The sequence below is a fragment of the Macaca fascicularis genome, chromosome 4 (genome assembly GCF_037993035.2).
Source record: "Macaca fascicularis isolate 582-1 chromosome 4, T2T-MFA8v1.1".
Lineage (NCBI taxonomy): Eukaryota > Metazoa > Chordata > Mammalia > Primates > Cercopithecidae > Macaca > Macaca fascicularis.
The window spans coordinates 91,742,296-91,763,428 of record NC_088378.1 but is presented as its reverse complement, the minus strand read 5'-3'; the positions used below and the strand labels follow the sequence as shown (position 1 = coordinate 91,763,428).

The window sequence follows — 21,133 nt, the reverse complement described above, 5'->3', positions numbered from 1 at the left end:
GAGTTCAGTGACAGCTCTAGTTTGCCAGAGAATAAGTGATTAGTTTTACAGGTCAGGTCCCAGAGACTTTGATTCATTCTTTGATGTGTTTGCCCTGTGTACAGGGAAACTGATATATAATTGTAGAAAATATATTGCTAACTTACTACAAATATTAAATCACCTGGACATTGTTATATATAGTTTGTCTGGAAATTCTTATTTTTTTCTAATATATGTTGAAGAGACATTAAGTCCATCTCCATGAGGCTAAAATACTTTTAAAATTATATTTTCTTTCAACACACATAGTTTTTTTTTTTCTTTTTTCTTTTTTTTCAGATGTACTCTTGCTCTGTCGCCAAGCTGGAGTGCAGTGGCATGATCTCAACTCACTGCAACCTCCACCTCCTTGGTTCAAGCTATTCCACTGCCTCAGCCTCCCAAGTAGCTGGGATTACAGGCGCACGCCACCATGCCCGGCTAATTTTTTGGATTTTAGTAGAGACAAGGTTTCACCATATTGGCCTCCCAAAGTACTGGGATTACAGGCGTGAGCCACCACAACACATATAGTTTCTTAATAAGTATATGTGCACATAGCAAAAAGTAAAGGGGCATAAAGGTAAAGTCATATAAATTTGAAACTGTAGTTTCTGAAGTATTAAAGAGCAGTAGAGAGAATGACAAAATAGTATTTTAATTCTTATACGTAAAGATCTCACTTCTTCATATAAGCTACTCCCAACCCCCATAGTCCAAGGAAGATAATGTATTACAATTTTTCTAGAATTAGCTGCTTTTAAATTCACATCGAACACATGGGAAAGGGTTATTTTTTCCTTCAGTGAAACAATTTACTTGAATTTAAGATTCTTTTGTTTCCCAGTTTCTACTTATGACAGTCTTTATACTCTATAGCAGTCTTGCAAACAGAAGAGGACTTAACAAACCCAGACAAAAACTCAAATCTCCCTAGAGACTTTTTTTTTAGAAATGTTAAACAAACATTCTACAACATGCCAATTATTTCAAAACCACTGATAATTGCAGTGGATATAAATGTAAATTTATTTTTACATTTATAATTGTCAGGTTTTTCTTTTCCGATATCTCCTTATTCTACATAGTCATTTCATGAAACTAATTTATTCATTTTAAAATGACATTGCTAATATTTCTTTCTGTTCAACCTATTAAAATGAAGCAGAAGTGGAACGCTACGAAGAAAAACTTGTAGTGGGGGTGGGGCAGGAAGGTTATTGGAGAACCATGTAATTAGATAATTTTTTAAAAAGAGAGTAAACTGAATCTTAGTAATAATGGTTTTGCTGGAAATATGCTACTCTTACTATGAAATACTTGTTTCACCCTAAAGGCCATTGTAGTGACATTTGAGTTACATCAGAGTGTTCCTGGCAGTAGTTAAGGTAGTTTTTGATATATTAGTTATCTACCAATGTGTAAGAAATTAGTGGCCTAAACTGACATTTTTATTTCACAGTTTTTGTGGGTCAGGAATCCAGAGAGGGTTTATCTGGGTACCGTGGCTCAGGGTCTCTCATAAGGCAGCAGTCAAAGTGATGACCAGGGCTGCAGCCATCTCAAGGCTCAACTACGCGAAGGTCAGATTCCAAGCTCATTCACACCGTGGATGTTGGCAGGATTCAGTCTCTAGTTGGCCTTGTTCTGCGGACCTCTCCAGAGCGCAAATCAAACATGCCAACTTGCTTCATCAGAACAAGCAAGCAAACAAGAAAAGCCAGAGTGAGAAGCAGACTAGAAGCAAAATGCAAGCCACAGACTTTTATAAGCTAATTTCAGAAGTGTTAGCCCTTCACTTTTGCCATATTCTGTTAGTTAAAAGCAGGTCATTATGTTTAGTTCATGCTCCAGGGGAGGAGATTGCACAAAATACACGGATACCAAGGGGCAGTGATCTTTGGAAGTTTTTTAAGAGGCTGCTTACCACACCTGATATGGGAAATGCGTTATAACTTGAGAGATTTTGTAGATCTCAACAATCTCGGATGACCATTTCTGAAGGTTGGTGAGTTTTATTTCAATAAAGCACAGTCTATTTTGTACTCTGAAATTTTAAAAATTGTTTGAAATAATTTCTTATATAAATATTAAAATAATTGCCTAGTTTTCACTTAATGATATATCTAAATGCTCAAAACATTTTTCATGTTGTTAAACAAAATTAAAGAGAGTCAGAAGGAAGAAAAATCAAATTTTTTCAAAATGTTTCAGTATTGAGCTAGATAATATCATAGAATACAGATTGATACATGTATCATACAATAGCTCTTAATTTACAAATAAAGTAAGATAAAGGACACTTGAAGATGGACATTAAAATTGCCCCCCGCCAATAAAAAGCAAACTCACACAAAAAAAAGCCTAATCAATTCTTTTCAAATTTTCTCACTTCTCCACTAGGTCAAGAGGTCTCAACCAAATATTTTTGTATATTTGTTAATGTCAAAACTTGATGTATGTGTAAATTTTTCTATAGAGAGAGTTAATAGCTTCGTGAGAGTCTCGGAAAACCCAGGACCATTGCCCTAGGCAACAAGAATTTAGGTACTGAATTCTCATATGGAGTCTCATGAATTTGCTTCATGTAATCCACCCCCAAAATAAGTAAAGCCAAATGTATTTTGGCTTTACTTATTCGTCAGTGTCACTAGTGTTCATTTCATCAGTGTCACTAGTGTTGAACTCCACATTCATTCAACATATATTTATTGAGTTTCTACTAGATGCCAGCCACAGTTCTAGGCTATAGAAATGCAAATTCCAGCATCAAAAGCTCACATTCCTGGAGGAGGTGGCATAGCAAATAATAAGCACAGTTGGGCTACCCCCTTTGGGTCCCCTCCCTTTGTATGGGAGCTCTGTTTTCACTCTATTAAATCTTGCAACTGCACACTCTTCTGGTCCGTGCTTGTTACGGCTTGAGCTGAGCTTTTGCTCGCTGCCCACCACTGCTGTTTGCCACAGACCTGCTGTCACAGACCTGCTGCTGACTTCCACCTCTCCAGATCTGGCAGAGTGTCCACTGTGCTCCTGATCCAGTGAGGCACCCATTGCCGCTCCCAATTGGGCTAAAGGCTCATCATTGTTCCTGCACGACTAAGTGCCTGTGTTCATCCTAATCGAGCTGAACACTAGTCACTGGGTTCCACAGTTCTCTTCTGTGACCCACAGCTTCTAATAGAGCTATAATACCCACTGCATGGCCCAAGATTCCATTCCTTGGAATCTGTGAGGCCAAGAACCCCAGGTCAGAGAACAAGAGGCTTGCCACCATCTTGGGAGCTCTAGGAGCAAGGAACCCCCAGGTAACATTTTGACAACCATGAAGGGACCTCCAAAGTGGAGAGTAATATTGGACCACTTTCACTTACTATTCTGTCCTATCCTTAGAGTTGGAGGAAAATACCGGCACCTGTCGGCTGGTTAAAAACAATTAGCGTGGCTGCCGGACTTAAGACTCAGGGGTAAGGTTGTCTGGGAAAGGGCTTTCTAACAACCCCCATCCCTTCTGGGTTGGGAGCGTTGGTCTGCCTGGAATCAGCTTCTGCTTTCAATTTTCCTGGGGAAGCTGAGAGTCGACTAGAGGTGGAAAGCTGTCGTCCTGAACTCTCGGCATTAGTCGGTTGAGATCATGGTGCAGCCAGAAGTCTCTATTCAACAGTCGCCCATGCGTGTGCCCCTGCCTCTCCTTCTGACCCATACCTCCTGGGTCCCGACCACAACTTTCTTGAAAGTGTAGCCCCAAAATTCTTCTTACCTCTGAATCTATGTCCTCATCCCTGCCTCCTAGGTACTAATGGTTCAGACTTTCATTTCCTCTAGCAAGTTGTATTCTCAAAGGGATCTAAGGAAGCTCTACGCTGCATCCTTAGGCCCCTAGGCTATGAACCCAGAGAGTCTTGTCTCTGGTGTCCCTCCCAATTTAGGCATACAGCTCTCAATATGGGCAATTATGTGGGACCCATTCCCCAACACCCTTGCCAGGGCCCCAAGTTTGTGAAAAGGAGAAAAGAGAAAGAGAGAGAGATAGAGGGGAGAGAGAGAGATCAAAGAGGAAGTCAAAGAGAGAAAGAAAGAGAAAGATAGAAGTAGTAAAGAAAAAAACAGTGTGTCCTATTCCTTTAAAAGCCAAGATAAATTTAAAACCTATAATTGATAATCGAAGGTCTTCTCCATGACCCTATAACACTCCAATACTACCTTGTGGTCAGTGTAAGCAAGGGCTTATCCTGAAAACACTGAGACCACTGACAACCTGCAGACTTCCTATCAAAAATTCTTAACCCAGGAAACTGCGGATGGCCCAAATGCATTCAATCTATAGCAGCAACTGCTTTGCTAACAGAAGAAAGTAGAAAAGTAACTTTTCAAGGAAATCTCATTGTGAGCACACCTCACCAGTTCAGAATTATTCTAAGTCAAAAAAGCAAAAAGGTAGCTTACTAACTCAAAAATCTTAAAGAATGGGGTTATTCTGTTAGAAAAAGGTGATTTAACATTAACCACTGAAAATTCCCTTAACCCAGCAGATTTCCTAACAGGGGATTTAAATCTTAATGATCATACAAAGATCCAACTAGACCTAGGAAGAACTCCCTTCAGGACAGGATGATAGATGGTTCCTCCAGGGTGATTGAGGGAAAAATAAAACACACACACAATGGACATTCAGTAATTGATAGGGAAACTCTTGTGGAAGCTGAGTTAGGAAAATTGCCTAATAATTGGTCTGCTCAAATGCACGAGCTGTTTGCACTCAGTCAAGCCTTAAAGTACTTACAGAATAAAAAAAGACGCACTCTATTGCAATCCTGACTCAAAATGTTACCTACACCCTCTCTGAAACGAATTTGCGCAAGAACTGTTGTTTATAGGAATGCATCTTGATGGGGCAGCTGGGTTGTTATGAAATACTCAGGAACCCAGCCCAGCTCTAGAACTCACCTCTGAGCGCAAAGGCAATGTTGGGCACGCTGGTAAAGGACCACTAGAATCCAGCAGCCCAGACCCCTTTCTTTGTTGTCAAGAAGGGCGGGAAAACAGGTGCAGGACTGCTACATTGCTGAACGTAACTAATCCGATAAGCAGAGGTCCATGGGTGGTTACGCACCCTGGAAAGGAGTAAGCATTCGGACCATAAAGGATGCTCTAGGACTAATGCTCATTGGAAAATGACTAGGGGTGCTGGTATCCCTATGTTTCTTTTTCAGATGGGAAACATTCCCCCCAAGGCAAAAACACCCCTAAGATTTATTCTGGAGAATTTGGCCCAGTCAGAGCATATGTACCTTTTTTCCTGTCAGACTTGAAGCAAATTGAAATAGATCTAGGTAAATTCTCAGATAACCCTGATGGCTATATTGATGTTATACAAGGGTTAGGACAATCCTTTGATCTGACATGGACAGATGTAAAGTTACTACTAAATCAGACACTAACCCCAAATGAGAGAAGTGCCGCCATAACTGCAGCCCGAGGGTTTGGCGATCTCTGGTATCTCAGTCAGGTCAATGATAGGATGACAACAGAGGAAAGAGAACAATTCCCCACAGGCCAGCAGGCAGTTCCCAGTGTAGACCCTCACTGGGACGCAGAATCAGAACATGGAGATTGGTGCTGCAGACATTTGCTAACTTGCATGCTAGAAGGACTAAGGAAAACTAGGAAGAAGCCTATAAATTATTCAGTGATGTCCACTATAACACAGGGAAAGGAAGAAAATCCTACTGCCTTTCTGGAGAGACTAAGGGAGGCATTGAGGAAGCATATCTCTGTCACCTGACTCTGTGGAAGGCCAACTAATCTTAAACGATAAGTTTATCACTCGGCCAGTTGCAGACATTAGAAAAAAACTTCAAAAGTCCGCCTTAGGCCTGGAGCAAAACTTAGAAACTCCATTGAACTTGGCAACCTCAATTTTTTATAATAGAGATCAGGAGGAGCAGGCAGACTGGGAAAAATGGGATTTTTTTTTTTTAAAAAAAAGCCACCGCTTTAGTCATGGCCCTCAGGCAAGCGGACTTTGGAGGCTCTGGAACAGGAAAAGGCTGGGCAAATCGAATATCTAATAGGGCTTGCTTCCAGTGCAGTCTACAAGGACACTTTAAAAAATATTGTCCAAGTAGAAATAAGCCGCCCCCTCATCCATGCCCCTTATGTCAAGGGAATCACTGGAAGGCCCACTGCCCCAGGGGACAAAGGTCCTCTGAGTCAGAAGCCACTAACCAGATGATCCAGCAGCAGGACTGAGGGTGCCCAGGGCAAGTGCCAGCCCATGCCATCACCTTCACAGAACCCCGGGTATGCTTGACCATTGAGGGCCAGGAGGTTAACTGTTTCCTGGACACTGGTGCAGACTTCTCAGTCTTACTCTCCTGTCCTGGAAAACTGTCCTCCAGATCTGTCACTATCCGAGGGGTCCTAGGACAGGCAGTCACTAGATACTTCTCCCAGCCACTAAGTTGTGACTGGAGAACTTTACTCTTTTCACATGCTTTTCTAATTATGCCTGAAAGCCGCACTCCCTTGTTAGAGAGAGGCATTCTAGCAAAAGCAGGGGTCATTACACACCTGAACACAGGAGAAGGAACACCCGTTTGTGTTCCCTGCTTGAGGAAGGAATTAATCCTGAAGTCTGGGCACCGAAAGGACAATATGGATGAGCAAAGAATGCCCATCTTGTTCAAGTTAAACTAAAGGATTCCACCTCCTTTCCCTACCAAAGGCGGTACCCCCTTAGACCCGAGGCCCAACAAGGACTCCAAAAGATTCTTAAGGACCTAAAAGCCCAAGGCCTAGTAAAACTATGCAATAGCCCCTGCAATACTCCAATTTTAGGAGTACAGAAACCCAGTGGACAGTGGAGGTTAGTGCTACATCTCAGGATTATCAATGAGGCCATTATCCTTCTATACCCAGCTGTACCTAACCCCTTATACTCTGCTTTCCCAAATGCCAGAGGAAGAAGAGTGATTTACAGTCCTGGACCTTAAGGATGCCTTTTTCTGTTTCCTGGTACATCCTGACTCTCAATTCTTATTTTTCTTTGAAGATCCTTCAAACCCAATGCCTCAACTCACTTGGGCTGTTTTAACCCAAGAGTTCAGGGATAGCCCCCATCTATTTGGCCAGGCTTTAGCCCAAGACTTGAGCCAGTTCTCATACCTGGACACTCTTGTCCTTCGGTACATGGATAATTTACTTCTAGCCGCCTGTTCAGGAACCTTGTACCATCAAGCCACCCAAGTGCTTTTAAACTTCCTCGCCACCTGTGGCTACAAGTTTTCCAAACCAAAGTCTCAGCTCTGCTTACAGCAGGTTAAATACTTAGGGCTAAAATTATCCAAAGGCACCAGGGCCCTCAGTGAGGCTCATATCCAGCCTATACTGGCTTATCCTCATCCCCAAACCCTAAAAGCAACTAAGAGGGTTCATTGGCATAACAGGTTTCTGCCGAATATGGATTCCCAGGTACGGCAAAATAACCAGGCCATTATATACACTAATTAAGGAAACTCAGAAAGCCAATACCTATTTAGTAAGATGGACACCTGAAGCAAAAGTGGCTTTAAAGGCCCTAAAGAAGGCCCTAACATAAGTCCCAGTGTTAAGCTTGACAATGGGGCAAGACTTTTCTTTATATGTCACAGAAAAAACAGGAATAGCTCTAGGAGTCCTTACACAGGTTTCAGGGACCAGCTTGTAACCCGTGGCATACCTGGGTAAGAAAATTCATGTAGTAGCAAAGGGTTGGCCTCATTGTTTACAGGTAGTGGTGGCAGTAGCAGTCTTAGTATCTGAAGCAGTTAAAATAATACAGGGAAGAGATCTTACTATGTGGACACCTGATGATGTAAACGGCATACTCACTGCTAAAGGAGACTTGTGGCTGTCAGGACAATCGTTTGCTTAAATATCAGGCTCTATTAATTGAAGGGCCAGTGCTGCGACTGCACACTTGCGCAACTCTTAACCTAGCCACATTTCTTCCAGACAATGAAGAAAAGATAGAACATAACTGTCAACAGGTGATTGCTCAAATCTACGCCGCTCAAAGGGACTTTCTAGAGGTTCCCTTGACTGATCCCTACCTCAGCTTGTGTACTGATGGAAGTTCCTTTGTAGAAAAAGGACTTCTGAAAAGTGGGGTATACAGTGGTCAGTGATAATGGAATACTTGAAAGTAATCCCCTCACTCCAGGAACTAGCAATCAGCTGGCAGAACCAATAGCCCTCACTCAGGTATTAGAATTAGGAGAAGGAAAAAGGGTAAATATATATACAAACTCTAAGTATGCTTACCTAGTCCTCCATGCCCATGCAGCAATAGGGAGAGAAAGGGAATTCCTAACTTCCAAGGGAATACCTGTCAAACATCAGGAAGCCATTAGGAGATTATTATTGGCTGTACAGAAACCTAAAGAGGTGGCAGTCTTACAATGCCAGGGTCATCAGAAAGGAAAGGAAAGGGAAATAGAAGGGAACCGCCAAGCGGATATTGAAGCCAAAAGAGTCACAAGGCAGGACCCTCCATTAGAAATGCTTATAGAAGGACCCCTAGTATGGGGTAATCTCCTCCAGGAAACCAAGCCCCAGTACTCAGCAGAAGAAATAGAATGAGAAACCTCAGGAGGACATAGTTTCCTGCCCTCAGGATGGCTAGCCACCAAAGAAGGAAAAATACTTCTGTCTGCAGCTAACCAGTGGAAATTACTTAAAACCCTTCACCAAACCTTTCACTTAAGCATTGATAGCACCCATCAGATGGCCAAATCATTATTTACTGGACCAGGTGTTTTCAAAACTATCAAGCAGATAGTCAGGGAGTCAGGGCCTGGGAAGTGTGCCAAAGAAATAATCCCCTGCACTGCAGGCCACACATTTCAATTCCTGTATCTTTAACCTTCTTGTTAAGTTTGTCTCTTCCAGAATTGAAGCTGTACAACTACAAATGGTTCTTCAAGTGGAGCCCCAGATGCAGTCCATGACTAAGATCTATCGCAGACAACTGGACCAGCCTGCTATCCTATGCTCTGATGTTAATGACATTGAACGCACCCCTCCCAAGGAAATCTCAACTGCATGACCCCTACTACACCCCAATTCAGCAGGAAGCAGCTAGAGCGGTCATTGGCCAACCTCCCCAACAGCACTTGGGTCTTCCTGTTGAGAGGGGGGACTGAGAGACAGGACTAGCTGGACTTCCTAGGCCGACTAAGAATCCCTAAGCCTAGCTGGGAAGGTGACCACAACCACCTTTAAACACGGGGCTTGCAACTTAGCTCACACATAACCAATCAGGTAGTAAAGAGAGCTCACTAAAATGCTGAATAGGCAAAAACAGATAGTAAAGAAATAGCCAATCATCTATCGCCTGAGAGCACAGGGGGAAGGACAATGATTGGGATATAAACCCAGGCATTCGAGTCGGCACTGGCTACCCACTTCAGGTCCCCTCCCTTTGTATGGGAGCTCTGTTTTCACTCTATTAAATCTTGCAACTGCAAAATAATAACAATAATAAGCACAGTTAATTATGTCTATGATATAAAGTATGATAAATGTGGAGATAATAAGCATGATATAACTGAATTCTTTGAAGCTTTAATGAGAATATGCAGTTCTTTTGATCTTGCATAAAATCTTTTAACAAGAGTAAAGCACACTACTCTTGTGCTTAATAAATATTTGGTCTAGCAAATATTTATTAAGCACCTAGTATGGGCTAGGCACTATGGTAGATGCTGGGGAGAGGCAGTGATGAGCATGGTGGTCTGAGAATTTTGTTGGCTGAGCTTACAGGATATTGCTTCCTCTAGGAATCCCTCTGGCTTGGGTTTGGGTGTCTCCTCTTGGTGATCACACAATAAAATTAGCATACCTTTATTGTGTTTTCCTCTAGGTTGCACTTCTATCCAGGTTGCCTATATCTTTCCTACTTAATTGTGAGTTCTTTGAGAGTAAGACCTACATTTCATTCATCTTCGAATCCCTGGTTCTTGGGGCATAGTAGGAGTTCAAGACATGTGTTGCCCTGTACTTGAAGAGACATGGAGGGTGTGTACATGCCCTAGGACATTCTCTAACTTCCATCTTAAGCAGTAAGGTGCCTACTGACTAACTCTCTTAGGTGACAAGCAAAATCAGTGAATGTCATTGATATGAAATCTGATATGATGAAAAAAGAAATGTGTTTGTCAAGACCATGCCCACGCTTTTAAAGGAAAACTAGTCATTGTTTTAACAACCAGAAATGATTCTTCATCTCAGATGTCTCCCTCTTTCCTCAACTGAGCCTATGCAACAGCTTTACCTGCCATGTTCCAGCTCATTCTTGCCCTGAGATTAGCAACAGAGAGCTGGGAAGCAGGGAGGGGAGGATGATGTTATTAAGGTGATGACCCCTGCTTTTGCCTGCTTTACTCTCAAGTTTTAGAAAAAGACACAGGTTAGGTTTTAAGCTAAGTTTTACCAGAAAAAAAAAAAAAGAAAAAAAGAACCAAATTCCAATGTCGAATCTCCAGGGAAATAAAAGGATAAATATTCAAATTCACCTGAACTTCTCAAGGTCAATGTGTTCTATGTACAAATTGTATCAAGACAATTATATCACGTAAGCATTTCTCTCTGAATAAGAACTAATTCTCTGCCCACACCCAGCAAAATGTTATTTTTTGTTCTAAACTTCTCTCAAAGGCAAATGCTTTCCCACACTCAGAAATGCATTCTTGGTCCTCTGAGTATTAGTTGTATGCCAAGATTCAAAGTTTAAATTCTAAACACTTTTGTTTAGTTTTTAAAGCATACACTATGGCAGAAAATTATGCTTTTTTAAAGGTTTGACTCAAATAATCACTATTTCTAGGGATTATTGAGAAAAATACTTTTAAATTAAGAAATAGAAGAAGAAATTTCACCAGAAAATTTCATTTTGTTGAGACTATAACAAATATGAGGATATTGAATCAAAGGCCTGCATCCTTCTAGACCATTATTTTGCTACCATAATACATTAATATACTTATAAATATATTATTATTGCCCAGGTTGAGTTGGATTTAAATTAACAGCCCTGCATCAGCCTTTGAGGAAGTCTTTAATATAATGACACACAGCTCTTTCATTGTCTTTACTCTTTAACATTTACCAACTTTTTAGATGAAAATATAGATGGTATACTTATATTATGACATGTATTTCTTATAACTTTCTTCCTAATTATAAAATTAATGCTTAATACAGATGATTGAGGAAACATGGGACGGTGGTGGTGGGGAATCATCCACAGTAGTGTGGCTTTTCTTTTTCATTAACAAATTGTACTTCTTGAATAATTTATCAAGGCTCTGAAATATTTTTATATTTGTCAGAATGCCCATTTCATAGACCTAGCAACCATTAGCTAAATTTGTGAATGACATGGAGGTGAAAGGAATAGCTAGTATGGTAGAGGAAAGAATTAGGATTCAAAACCCTCCATAGGCTGAAAGAATTGGTTGAAACACAAGATAAACTGTAGCAAGAGTAAATGAGTCTAGGCCCAGTGGCTCATGCCTATAATCCCAGCACTTTGGGAGGCCAAGGGGGCAGATCACCTGAGGTCAGGAGTTTGAGACTAGCCTGGCCAACATGGTGAAACCCCATCTCTACTAAAAATAAAAAAAAAATCAGCTGGGTGTGGTGGCATGTGCCTATAATCCCAGCCACTTGGCTGACTGAGGCAGGAGAATTATTTGAACCCAGGAAGCGGAGGTTCCAGTGAACAGAGATTGTGCCACCTCACTCCACCCTGAGCAACAAAGCAAGACTCCCTCTCAAAAAAAAAAAAAAAAAGTAAATGTAAAGTCCTGGTATAGAAACAACTGTCCCTGCATAGGAAGAAGGCAATGCATCAAAATAGGAGTTCCTGTGGAAAAGACTGGGTATTTCTAGTTGATGAAAACTTCGCCAGAATTGGGTTTTGGTTTATAATTGGGCTACAAAAAAAGACAGTGTAAGCTGAGGTATCATCAGTGAAGTACAGAATCCAGATGGAAGGGAAGAGGTGTTCTTACCATGTCCACATGGTTCAAGCTACACCTGGAGTATTGTTTTCAATTTAAGGACACATTTAAAGATGGCGTTAATAAAACATGAGCCTTCCCAGCTGAAAATTTTTGTTGAAATCACGTTATTTAAGAAAGAGTTGAAGTGACTGAATATTCAGCTTGAAGAGAAAGAACTAAAGATAAACATGTTAGCTGCCTTCCACAATTGGAAAGAATTTTTCTGAGCTGCCCGGAAACCATATCTAGAAACAAGGAGTAGAAGAATTGTCATTCAGATTTCAGCTTAAGTGACACTGCCTCAGCAGTATCTTGCCTTGAAGTAGCCACCAAGTAATTAGTACATAACTGATTTAGCCTTTTGTATATTAGGTATCATTATCTATTCACTAATTTTTTGCTATAAACTTAATTCATTAATTTATTGTCTGTTGGTCTGTTTCTTCTCACTAGAACATCATTTCCCTGATAGTAAGTTTCCCTCTGTCTTGTTCACAGTTATATACAGTACCTTGAACAGTACTACTATAAATATTTATTGAATGAACTCATTTATGGGAAAGCAGATTTTGGCTTAATAGAGAAAGAATTTTCTTTCTGTGGGAAAGGGGGAAGAGCTTTCAACCACTGAAGATGTTTTACATTAACTAGTTTTATCTTCATACCGTTTGTCATCAGCCAGTTTTTGAGCACTTATATGCTACACATAGGCATGGAAGACATGGCTCAGAGACAGTAACTTTGCCCTAGCTCATGTTGTTAGAACTGAAAATTGTAATCCATCTTGTCTGTTTCCAAAACCACTGGGCTTTCCTCTATACCATAAATGGAATAGGGGTTTATGATGATGAATTTTCCCATCACTGGTGGACTTTAGGCAAAGACTAGATGATCATCCATTGGGATACTAAATTATGCTAACTAATGGATTCTTGAGTTGAGTGGGATGGTGGATAAGATCCAACTCTAAGATTCTGTCATTCTGTGACAGAAGCTGTCCATTCACGATAGAAAGAAATTCTATGACAGGATTTCTTTATGTTGGAAATAACAAAGAAGAAAGGAAACCTTTTTTGAAACTGTTGCTTGGAACCCAAGAATGTGAACTTACACAATTGCCAAACTGTTATCCCTTAATCCTAGCTGGATGGTGAACTTGCATTTCAAATACAATAGCTCCTATAGTCCACAAATAAAAAATGAAAACCAAAACTTTTAAACTATAAAATGGAAAGTTTTCAATGAAGTAAGCAAATTGTACAATAGTTTCATAATTGTTCTGGGTGTCCAAGCAAAGCTCACATAATGAAGTCTTCTTTTTTTTGAGATGGAGTCTCACTCTGTCACCCAAGCTGGAGTGCAGCGGCACAATCTCGGCTCACTGCAAGCTCCGCCTCCCGGGTTCAAGCAATTCTCCTGCCTCAGTCTCCCAAGTAGCTGGGACTATAGGTGCCCGCCACCACGCCTGGCTAATTTTTTGTATTTTTAGTAGAGACGAGGTTTCACCATGTTAGCCAGGATGATCTCGATTTCCTGACTTCGTGATCCGCCCATCTTGGCCTCCCAAAGTGCTGGGATTACAGGCCTGAGCCAAAGCGCCCGGCCACATAATGAACTCTTAAAGGAACGAAAGAATAAAAAATAGATGCAGATACTGGCAATGTCCCAAGAGTCATTCTTCAAAAGGAATTAGTCTACCTATTACAGTTTTAGTGTTTATAGGATTAGCTGATACAAATCACTTGAAAATGAAACTGTGTTGTATTCAAGCTATCTATTACATTACACCTTGAATATATTCAAAATTATGGCAGTGGTTTGGGTCGTTTTGCTTTGTTTTGTTTTTGAGACATGGTCTCACTCTGTCACCCAGGTTGGAGTACAGTGGTGCCATCTCGGCTAACTGCAACTCCACCTCCTGTGCTGCAGCCATCCTCTCACCTCAGCCTCCCCAGTAGCTGGGACTACAGGTGTGCACCACCATACCCAGCAAATTTTTGTATTTTTGTAGAGATGGAATTTCCCCATGTTACCCAGGCTGGTCCTGAACTCCTGAGCTCAAACAATCCACCTACCTCTGCCTTCCAAAGAGCTGGGATTACAGGCGTGGGCCATGATGTCTGGCCCATTCTTTTTAATCACATACTGAATTTTTTTGGTGAGGGGCCAGTGTAAATCAACACAATTCCTTAATTAGAAATGCTCACCTCAGGTGTCTGAAAATCTTTACATTTGGACTTGTGAACAAAAAATATTTTGCAAAAAGAGTGTTTTATGATATGTAGGTAAAATAATAAACCATGGCTTCTAGATGATCATAAGGGACTAACTTTGTGAGAGAGCATTTCCAAACTTTTAAGCAAGTTTCAACTTCCCAATTTTGCTAATTATTTTTGGGTTAGCTTTTCTCCCCGCTAGACAATGCCTCACTCTGCCACCCAAGCTGGAGTGCTGTGGTGATATCAGCTTACTGCAATCTTAACCTCCTGGGCTCAAGCGATCCTCCCATCTACAGGTGCACCACGCCAGGCTAATTTTTTTTTTTTTTTTTTGGTAGAGCCAAGGTCTCACTATGTTGCCCAGGCTAGTCTCCATCTCCTAGGCTCAAACAGTCCTCCCGCCTCTGCCTTCCAAAGTGCTAGGATTACAAGTGCCAGCCACCATGCCTGGCTTGGTTTAGCTCTTTAATGCTTATAAATAAAAATATTCCTACATAATACTCTTAAAAGTCTGTAAGTTTGTCAGCTATTCATATGAAATTAATATGCTTTTTGATTTACATAAAAATTAAGAGTAAAAGTAACATACTGTCTGTAGAATGTTAAAAAATTAGCATGTTTAATCAATCATTACAACATGAAAGTGACTTGTGGTATCCAAAGGAATCATAAAATCACTGAAAGTGAAAAAGTCAAGTGAATTCAGGGCAAGGTAGATGATTACTAAAAATGTATTTACAAAACTGGATGAAAAGAGTCTTTTCTGGATGCTCATCTAGCATACAGAAATTGCCTGGCAAATGTCAGTTTTCTTCTTTACTATTTATTATATATTCAATAGTTGGCAAAAGGAAACATAGCTATGTAGTTTTTGTCTTATTTTACACTATATGTCTATGTACTACTTTTTTTTTTTTTAACCAGACTTAAAAGAGATGGCTCTTTGGGTAGAGGGGATGGTACAAGAAGAATCACAAACTTTCATTAAAATCCCTGATAATAATTGGATGTATTTATACATTTCTGGTGACTTATAATTTTCAGAGAGCTTTCATGTTAATTCTTTTAATCCTCCCAACATGTTCCTTAAAAGTATGAGTTGAAATTTTGTAAAATAAGTATCTTAAATGGATTATTGGAATTTGCTTTAATGGTCTTTGTTAGTAAATTACAATCTTATCACGTCTTCATTATGTAAACCTGAACAATTTTAAATCAATTTGCTTAATTTTGCTTTAACAACAATGACAAAAACAAAACAAAACAAACAAAACCTTTCTAGCTATTATGTAATGGGTCCTATCTCCTTGGCATAAGATTCAGAATAAAAAGTCAGTATGTAATGCCTCCCTATTATAGGCCAATTATGAAATAAACTACTAAAATCTATTTGTTCTTTTGTGTCAGCGTGGTGGGATCCAAGACCAGGAGTTCCATTATTCTGCCTTTGGTTGAAAGCAGCACCCCAAACTCCTTATCAGAGAGTAAGTATAATTCATTCAAAATGATTCTTTCATATAAACATCCTCATTATGTTATAAAAATTTAAGCATCTCTTGGAGCAACTTATCACTATGCAATTCCCAGGAGAAAATTAAAACTTTTGAAAACAACTGAAAATACATGATGGTGATCAACAGTGGAGAAAAAGCCAAGTCAGACATAGGAGAGAATATAGTGTCTGGGAGAAACCAGCCCACAGTTGTATGCCCATAGCTGAAAAATGTGGAATTCCTGATGGCTGGAGCTACAGTAGCTTATTTTCAGACTAAGGTCAATTGTAGTATGCCAACATCCTCATATTCTGCTGAAACACATTTGCCAAAATTGTTCTTTCCTTCATTATATATGCTACTTTTCCTTTTCTCCTCTGGATATCCCACATTTTTAAATACATAATTCACTGTCAGAAGAAGATATAATTTCTTTTAAACACATGTAATATATGAAATCATGCCTTTACATCACAAGAATCTTTAGATGTTCTGACTTAGTCTTTATAAAGGTGTTTATTTTAACTCCTCTAAGGAAAAGAATGCATCAATAACATCATGCAATAATAGATTATTATTAAATGTATTGAGAGTAACCCAAATGTTTATGATTTCTGGTTTTACAATTTGGCATTTTTATATGAGTAAGTATAAAGAAGGTGCTTATTTCCAAGATTAAATAAATTCCTGTAGATTACAAAACAGCCAGAACATCTGTGCTTTGTAACCATGAGGAATATTAACACTTCTGCCCCTGCAACAGCCACACCAGCAATTATTTGTTATGTTCTTGACTTTGAACACTCTGCCACAATTCATTTTGTGTACCCTGAAGGACACTGAAAACTAAACTAAGATCATTGGTACCTCTTTTGTACTAGGCATTTTGCTAGGCACTTTCATATACATTATCTAACTTAATTCTCACTGCCACCATCCAAAGTGAGTACAAGTGTCCCTAATCACCAGTGATAATTTCTCTTTGGAGAATGATCCAGATTATAGACATTACATTTAATAGCAGCAGTTTTTCTGCAGATCAAATGATGATGAGGTAATTTGAGGCTACCTTGTCCAGTGTGGCAGCCACCAGTCACATGGCTATTTAAATTTCAATCAATAAAAATGAAAAATTCAGTTCCACAGTCTCACTTGCCACATTTCAAGCCATATGTGGCTAGTGAGCAGTTTTGCTAGTGAGCAGTTCTTGCCAGCTTTACAACCCAGGAATGTCTTGTCTCAAGGACCTGAGAGCAATTTCTTTGAAATATAATTATCAAAGGATATAGTACTCATATCTCCTAGTTCCTATGGGAGAGTAGGAGCCTAACTTCAGTGGGCATCTGCTTCAAGTTGCAAAACTACCTTCTAACATAAACATACGAGAAGTTTATTTTTACTTTGGATAAAGCCAATTAGCAAACACAGATGGCCTATGGCTTTCCTCTAATGTCCTCCAGTACTGTCCACCAGTTCAACCCAGCCCTTAAAAATCCCTACCCCCTCTGCTTCAGTGGAGTCAAGTTCAGAGTTAGTTCTGGCCTCTCATCCCTACTGCAATAGCCTTGAATAAAGTAATGTCATCCTGGCCTATTTTACTTTGGCTGGTACAATTGTTTTTTGTTTGTTTGTTTGTTTGTTTTTTGAGACAGAGTGTTGCTCTGTCGCCCAGGCTGGAGTGCAGTGATGCAATCTCGGCTCAGTGCAAGCTCCACCTCCCAGGTTCATGTCATTCTTGTGTCTCAGCCTCCTGAGTAGCTGGAACTACAGGCACCCGCCACTGCACCCGGCTAATTTTTTGTATTTTTAGTAGAGACGAGGTTTCACCGTGTTAGCCAGGATGGTCTCCATTTCCTGACCTCGTGTTCTGCCCGCCTTGGCCTCCCAAAGTGCTGGGATTACAGGCATGAGCTACCACGCCCAGCCGCCTGGTACAATTTTTGCTTTAACACCAGTTTTCAGAAAATGAAAGTAGTAATTCAAAGTAGTGTAAGCCAAGTGCAGTGGCACATGCTGGAGTGCAGTAGTCCCAGCTATTTGGGAGGATGAGGCAGGAGGAACACTTGAGCCAAGGAGATCAAATGTAACCTGGGTAACATAGTTAAACCCTATCTCAAAAAAAAAAGTGTAAGTCTTAGTTCATACTGAAAATAGCTTTAATGTTTTCTTAAGCTGAATGATCTACATAAGTAATCATATACAGGTAATAATATGGCAAAGTGAAATGATTTGATTACAGAAATAAATCCTATTCCAGGATTTAAGGAGGTAGAGTTGCAATTACATAAGCTATACCTGACACCACTTCAGCATCACACATATTTATCACCCGGTTTAGCTGTTCTACTGTGAATACGTGATGGAAAAGGTAGCCAAGTTTTTTGGTCTCGTAATACTTTCTTCTGGAACATGGCCTTCCTCTAGCTGAACATAGCAGAAGACCCCAGCTAGGTTCACTGATGGGTCTTTCTATAATAGCAATCTATTTCCATTATGATCTCAGGCCCGGCCAAGGCCACACACATTTCAAATCTATACTCTCAGGTCTTCCTAGAATTTATATTCTCTGCAAATTCAAGGAATTAATCATCGTGTCTTTCAGCTTTTTCTCAGAATTTCCCCAAAATTAAATCACTGTTAATAAAACATACATTCTTCACAGAATAAATTCAATAGTTTGTAGAGAGACAGCTCTTCAGGGTGATTTTCTTTTCCTTCTTAGTGGCATCCCAGAGGATTTACTTCCATCATCATCCGAGCACCAAAGAGGATCAAAAATGTTGGCTACCATTTAGCCCTATTTCCTGGTTTAACTACTTTTTTTTTTTTTTTCTTTAACCAGACTTAAAAGAGATGGCTCTTTGGGGCGAGGGGATGGTACAAGAAGAATCACAAACTTTCATTAAAATCCCTGATAATAATTGGATGTATTTATACATTTCTGGTGATTTATAATTAGAAAGCTTTCATGTTAATTCTTTTAATCCTCCCAACAATCCTATGGCGTTGGTGTTCATATATGCCCTATTTTACCAAAACAAAACAAAACAAAACAAAAAACTAGGAAACTTAGAGACACGGAGTAGCAATCCAAGCTTACAGAAGAATTGTCTGCCTCCACTGTCCCCACTTCTCACGCTATTCCGATTTCCAGTTCCAATCCATGGAAACTTAGTTCTTGGGCTCCTACCACTTGACTAAAACTACTCTCAACAAGGTCTCCAGTAACTTCTATGTGGAACCCTTTCAGTCCTTATCTACCCAGACTATCATCAGCACTTGATTTTGTGGGTCACACACCTGCTTGGTTTCTGGAACACTACACTCATTTATTTTTTCTCTTGCTTAACCTGTTTCTCTTTTAAGGACTCCACTTCCTCTATCTCAGAGCTTCCCAACAAACAGGAAGCAAAGAGATACTGTTTCACCCATGTGGGACCTGGAAGTACAGAACCTCCTTGCTGATTGCTATCATTAGAAGCATTTTTATTTCATGCTCCTGTGATGGTCATCCAAGAAAAGTGGATCTGAAAGTGTGCCTCCCTCCTTCCCAGCATCACATGGCACTCACTGCTCTATTGAGTAGATCTGGGAGTGGCCAAGTTGGACATCAACTTTAGTAGCCCAAAGAGGAGAGTGCACAGCTCAAGATATAGCTGCCTGTGCTGGGGAAGCCAGGTAGGGGTTCTTTCCTATTGGAGCTGCACTCAGGATAAAATTCTGTCTTCAAATATATTAGTGTTTATTTCTTATGGCATAATGTTTAGAAATAAATAAATAAATATATAAAATTTGTGCTAACTACAATTTTATTAGTATTCTTTCTAGCTGCAGTATGACTATCTTAATAATGTGTTTGTTCATCAAGAGAAAATTTGGTTATATTCAAAATCATCTTTGCAAGAAATTTACTATTACATTTGTCACTGAAGAAAAGGGATGATAGATTCTTTAGATATAATTCCAACTGTCATAAATTGTTAAGTGGTTATAAAAAAAATTCTCACTTTTTAAACTACCTACTCATGTGAACATTTCTCACCCATGGTAATGATCACACATAATTAGAAAGAAAGTATACCAATTTCAAACATAAAATCTGATATTAAAGAGTTAGGTTAAATATTACATCAATTCAATATTTAGCACCCCTACTACTTTTTAAAATTTTTCTTATTATAGTTGTAGAATATAAAGAAAGTATTAAGAATTGTGTCCCTACCAAAAAAAGATGTCTTAAAATTCTAACTCCCAATACCTCAAAATAAGACCTCATTTGAAAATAGGTTCTGATACGCTTTGGATGTTTGTGCCATCCAAATCTCATGTTGAAATGTGATCCTCAGTAGTAGAGGTAGGGCCTGGTGGGAAGTGTCTGTGTCATGGGGACAGATCCCTCGTGAATGGCTGGGTGCCATCCTCGAAATAATGGGTGAGTTCTTGTTCTATACATGCAGAATCTGGCTGTTTAAAAGAATGTGGTACCTCCGCTCCCTCCTCACTCCTTCTCTTGCCATGTGACATTTCCTGCTCTCCTTTTGCCTTCCCCAGTGATTGTGAACTTCCTGAGGTCCTCACAAGAAGCAGATGCCCGTGCCACACTTCTTAAATAGCTTGCAGAGCTGTGAGCTAAATAAACCTCTTTTCTTTATAAATTGCCCAGCCTCGGGTATTCCTTTATAGCGATGTAAAAACAGCCTAATACAGGGTCATTATAGATGTAATTAGTTAAAACAACGTCATACTAATGTAGAGTGGACCTCTAATCCAATATGTGTTCTTATAAGAAGATGGCCATGTGAAGACGGAGAGACACACAAGGAGAACACCGTGTTAAGATGAAGGCAGATACTGAATTGCTGCAAGTTGAGGAACACCAAAGACTGATGGCAAACCACCAGAAGCAAGGAAGAGGCAAGGAAGGATTGCCATACAGGCTTCAGAAGGAACATGGCTCTGCTGACATCTTGATTTTGGACTTTTAGTCTCCAGAAACATGAGATGATAAATATTTGTTGTTTCAAGCCATCCAGTTTGTGGTACTTTGTTATAGTGGCCCTAAGAAACTAACACAGAAAGTAAAGAAAAATGTCATGCAGCCTTATATAAACACTCCTAAATGTCTCACAGTTTACCCAGCGTGTCATACAAATGCTATTTTCCATGTTTGCTATGACATGTAAACAGTTGGGAAGCACAGTCTACCACTATTTCTGAAAACACTGGCATTTCCTAGGAGGTTTTGTCCTTGATCCTCTTCTCCTCTCATAGTTAACCCATTCTTGCTGGGTAATTTTACCTACTCAGTTTGCACCTGAATGTTAATTATTTCAAATCTGTGTCCCCAAGGCCA

General features: G+C 39.9%; 1 long non-coding RNA gene across 1 annotated transcript; it reads left to right on the top strand.

The window, feature by feature from the left end:
• Positions 1-5,299: 5,299 nt before the first annotated feature.
• Positions 5,300-20,804, top strand: LOC135970582 (uncharacterized). The gene is made up of 2 exons (XR_010586334.2): positions 5,300-15,771; positions 20,568-20,804. It is a non-coding gene; the product is annotated as an uncharacterized lncRNA (long non-coding RNA).
• Positions 20,805-21,133: the final 329 nt, after the last annotated feature.